Source organism: Dermacentor silvarum, chromosome 8 (assembly GCF_013339745.2).
Source record: "Dermacentor silvarum isolate Dsil-2018 chromosome 8, BIME_Dsil_1.4, whole genome shotgun sequence".
Classification (NCBI taxonomy): Eukaryota; Metazoa; Arthropoda; class Arachnida; order Ixodida; family Ixodidae; genus Dermacentor; species Dermacentor silvarum.
Window position 1 is genome coordinate 148,560,613 of NC_051161.1, and position 4,837 is coordinate 148,565,449.

General features: G+C 43.0%; 1 non-coding gene across 1 annotated transcript; it reads left to right on the forward strand.

Annotated features, from left to right (window-relative positions):
• The first annotated feature begins 3,790 nt into the window (after positions 1-3,790).
• On the forward strand, positions 3,791-3,863 carry Trnaa-agc (transfer RNA alanine (anticodon AGC)). The gene has a single exon. It is a non-coding gene; the product is annotated as a tRNA-Ala (tRNA).
• The last annotated feature ends 974 nt before the right edge of the window (positions 3,864-4,837 follow it).

Here is a 4,837-nt window from a genome sequence, read left to right on the forward strand (position 1 = left end):
ATTTGGCAATGCCTGCCGTATGCACTCCAACCCAATTTTATTCTTCTGCAAATTTCTTTCGCATGATCAGGGTCCCTTGTGAGTAATTGACCTAGATAAAGGTACTCCTTTACAGACTCTAGAGGCTGACTGGCGATCCTGAATTCTTGTTCCCTTGCCAGGCTATTGAACATTATCATTGTCTTCTGCATATTCATCTTGAACCCAATTCTTACACTTTCTCGATTAAGGTGCTCAATCATTTGTTGTAATTCGTCTCCATTGTTGCTGAATAGGACAATGTCATCTGCAAACCGAAGGTTGCTTAGATATTCGGCGTTGATCCTCACTCCTAAGCATTCCCAGTCTAAGAGCTTGAATACTTCTTCTAAGCATGCAGTTTATAGCATTGGAGAGATTGTGTCTCCTTGCCTGACCCCTTTCTTGTTAGGTTCCTTTCTATTTTGTGTGGAGAACCAAGGTTCCTGTGCAATCCTTGTAGATATTTGCCAAGATATTCACGTATGCCTCCTGTACTCCTTTATTACGCAATGCCTCTATGACTGCTGGTATCTCTACGGAATCGCATGCCTTTTCATAATCTATGAAAGGCATATAGAGAGGTTGGTTGTACTCCGCAGATTTCTCGATTACCTGATTGATGACATGGATATGATCCATTGCAGAATAAACCTTCCTGAAGCCAGCCTGTTCTCTTGGAGGGCTGAAGTCAAGTGTTGCCCTGATTCTATTGGAAATTATCTTGGTGAATATCTTATATAATACGGAAAGCAAGCTAATGGGTCTGTAATTCTTCAATTCTTTATCGTCTCCCTTCTTATGGATAAGTATAATATTGGCGTTCTTCCAGCTCTCTGGAACACTTGAAGTTGTGAAGCATTGCGTATAAAGGGCCGCAAGCTTTTCAAGCATGATATCTAGCATATCAAGCATGCTACCTATATTGGATAAATTCGCTTCCGTGAAGCATTTTCAGGCCACAGACACCGGCCGAGTTGTAGCTGGTGTATTTGGAATATGTACATGTGTATCTGACAATTTTTGTTTGTGTTTGTGAAATGGAAATAAAGGAAAAAAATCTGTATGGCGTAGTGGTTACGACCCTCGCTTTAAGATCGTGGGTCCGCGGGTTCGAATCCCGCTTTGGCTCTGCTGGACGCCTTCGCAGTGCAAGGGATTGAAAAAAAGGAATGGGAGCGCAGGGGAGGCCCCGTTTGATTACCAACAACTTCTCGTCTGCCGAACGCATTGAAGTACTCTTGAGGTAAGATATTTCTGAAGTAGCCCTTCACTTCACTTATATTTCCTTAGTGACCCCCGCTGGGGGTATTACATAAGGGGTGGGATTTACAAATCTTGATTGTTCTAATTAGTAGCCACGTGTTCAATGAAGAATGTAAGTATTAAGCTTATCAGCAAATGACGATGATGAGGTGATTTCGGCGATATGACGGGGCAGGCTGTTGCAGTCGGTCGAAGATCGGCAAAAGAAAGATGCAGAGAAGGTTGTAGTATGGCTGCGTGGACGCGTTACCTGCAACTGGTGGCCTGAACGGAGGGAATGGAGAGGTGGAGGGACCAACACATATGGTGCGTGATGAATCGAGCTGTAATAAAACTTATGAAAAAGGATTAACGAATCAATGCGACGCCGGTAGGACAGCGTGTTTAAGGCAGACTGTGCTTTTAGTAGTGATACGCTGGTGTTATAAGAATACAATGAATGAATGAACCTTGCTGCACGATTCTGAATTCTTTCGAGTGCATTCATAAGGTAGGTTTGATGTCGCGACGACATTGTGGAAACCTATTCGAGCTTCGGACGTACGACGTACAAGTGCCTTGAATGCAAGTAATTTAACGTGATGCGTATCATGACGGACAGATGGCGTTTCAGGAATTCCAGTGTTAGGTTAGCGGAAGCAGTAATGCGCGTTACATGAGCCGACCAGTCTAAGTCGTATAAAAGGGTGGCGCCGAGGTATATAAATGTGTCAAGTTTTTCTAAGGTGGTATTAGTAATATTATACGGTAGGTATAAGAGCTGATGCCGGCGAGTGAAACACGGTACTTTACATTTATTGGGGTTAAGGGTCATTAGCCAGTCGTTGCACCAGTCTTGCGCTTTGTTAAGATCATTTTGTAAAACACTGTGGTCAACAAAGCGGCTAGTAATTATACGATAGATAACACATTTATCGGCGAACATACGGATTTGAGAGGAAACATGGAGAGGAAGGCCGTTAATATAAATAAGAAAATTAAGAGGGCCTAGTACGCTGCCTTGTGGGACGCCAGATGTTACCGTGAGGGGCACGGAAGTGTAATCATTGATATGTACTGACTGTGATCGGTTAGTGAGAAATTCAGTAATGGATTTTAAGATGTCGCGGTGCAGGTTACAGGGATGCCACGTTCAGTGAATTCGATGGATGACATAACAGATTGCACAGATAATGGTTGTATCGGCAGCGGAGCATCAGGTTAAGTGGTGAATACCAATGAAAACGCAAGGTGAAATGCATCGGCATTCTCGTGTTCGGGTATCACTATATCGTTATGGTATGCGATAATGATAGCGTCCGGTGGCTTGGGGTTTAGAAATTGCCATAATTTCTGTGGGTTGCTGCTTAGTAGACAAGGCAAGATTCCATGGAAGAAGGAGTGTTTTTCGCGGCCTATAGCTGAGATATAAGCTTTCTCTGCCTCGTAATATTTGCCCCAGGTCACAGGACAGTTGCTTTGCTTTTCGGAACAAAAAAGTTGTTTTTTCTTGTTTTCTGGAGTTGTTAATTTTTTTGCGAACCAAGGTTTATGCTGTTAGTCCGTACTCGGATAACTGGAATGTGGTTGGAAGCAAGATTAGTGATATTTTATTGGAAGGTCGACCAATTTGCTTGAAGTTTGCGGTTATGGAATTCAGCAGTGAAATCGGGTTGAAAGACATGATTCGTTGTTAATTGCATCGTAGTTGCCTTTATCGTATAAGCGTATTATTTTATTCCATTATTCTCGTTTTGAAAAGGTGAAGTTAAAGACAGTGTGACTTACTGTATGGTCACTAATTTCATGGAGATAAGATATCGAAGACAGGCTGGACGGATTGTTAGTTAATATATAATCTAAAATGCTGGCGGAGTCCTGCACCACGCGGGTTGGTTCTAAAGCTGGCTGGGTTAAGTTGAAATTAAAGCATACTTCGAGGAAATCATTTTCGGTTTTACTATGTGACGAAGGTGCATAGCTATCCCAGTTGATATGCGGGAAGTTAAAGTCTCCGAAGAGTAAAATCTGGGCGTTAGTGCATTTTTTCATTAGTACATCTAGGTCGCAGTTGAGCTTATTAGAAAAACCAGCGTCTACTCGTGGGGGGCCGTAGCAAACACCGAGTAAGACAGTAAGGTAGCAAACACGGAGAGAAAGTCATCAAATGACTTTCTACACTCCAATAAAATGTGGTTCAGGGCCCCTTTATTCACTTTTAGAGGGACCCTAAAGCAAATTTGACAATGTGTAGAAAAGTACTAAGATGGTAGCGTAGGTCCTTCTGGTCATTAAGAGACATATTTATACACTCCGCCAATGTGACAGACAATTTCCTCATTTCCACCGCAATCCGAAGACGCCTTCCGAGTGGTAGACAGCACGTTTAATATGCGAAGCGAGATTCTTGCGGCAACCGGTCCCCTCTCCTCCACGTTCCCCTCACCTCTTTCGTTCGATTTCCTTCGACCTTGTTTCAGGCGAAGAGCACAATATGCTAGCGACTCGGTAACCGAGTGATCGTGTCGGGGGTGTAGCTCAGATAGTAGAGCGCTCGCTTAGCATGCGAGAGGTACTGGGATCGATACCCAGCACCTCCACTTTTTATTTTTTCAACATGAAAAGAACGTTCCCGATACTCAGTTGTGAGAAAGTCAACGTAGGCACTCCGTTTTGCGCAGTTTGTATGAAATGCAAAATGATGCTTTTATAAGCATAATCATCATTATCAGCCTATATTTATGTACACTGCACGACGAAGGCCTGCAGTGTACATAAATATTATGATCTACAATTACCCCTGTCTTGCGCTAGCTGATTCGAACTTGCGCCTGCGAATTTCCTAACTTCATCACTCCACCTAGATTTCTGCCGTCCTCGACTGCGTTTCCCTTCTGTTGGTATCCATTCAGTAAGCCTAATGGTCCACCGGTTATCCATCCTCGCATTACATGGCCGTACCAGCTCCACTTTTTCCGCTTAATGTCAACTAGAATATCGACTATCCCCGTTTGTTCTCTGATCCGAACCGCTCTATTCCTGTCTCTTAACGTTAGGCCTAACATTTTTCGTTCCATCGCTATTTGTTTGGTTCTCAAATTGTTCTCGAGCTTCATGTTATCCTCCAAGTTTCTGCTCCATATGTTAGCACCGGTAGAATGAAATCATTGTACACTTTTCTTTTCATGGACAGTGGTAATTTCCCAGTCAGGATTTGGTAATGGTAATTCCGCTGGAAAAGCTTTCTGCTTTTTGGCGCTCTTGCATAAAATTAATGCTCACATAAGCGCGCTCAGTGCAAATAGTTCACTGTGTTTATGATGCTTTATATATTATAAAAAGTCCATCCAAGCATTTTTTTTTTTCAAGCCTGCAGTTACATATTGTAATAGTGCATCACAGAGTTCAGCGAGCCCTTTGTCTCCGAACGCATTTACTGCCAGAGTGTTTCTTTCGGCGACTTCTTTCAATGCCCCCAACTTATTATCTTTAAAAGGGACATCCCTTTTAAAGACGACCAGTTACAATATTGCTGAACGGCCGGCTTTACTCAGCGCCCAACTCAGTGCAGTGC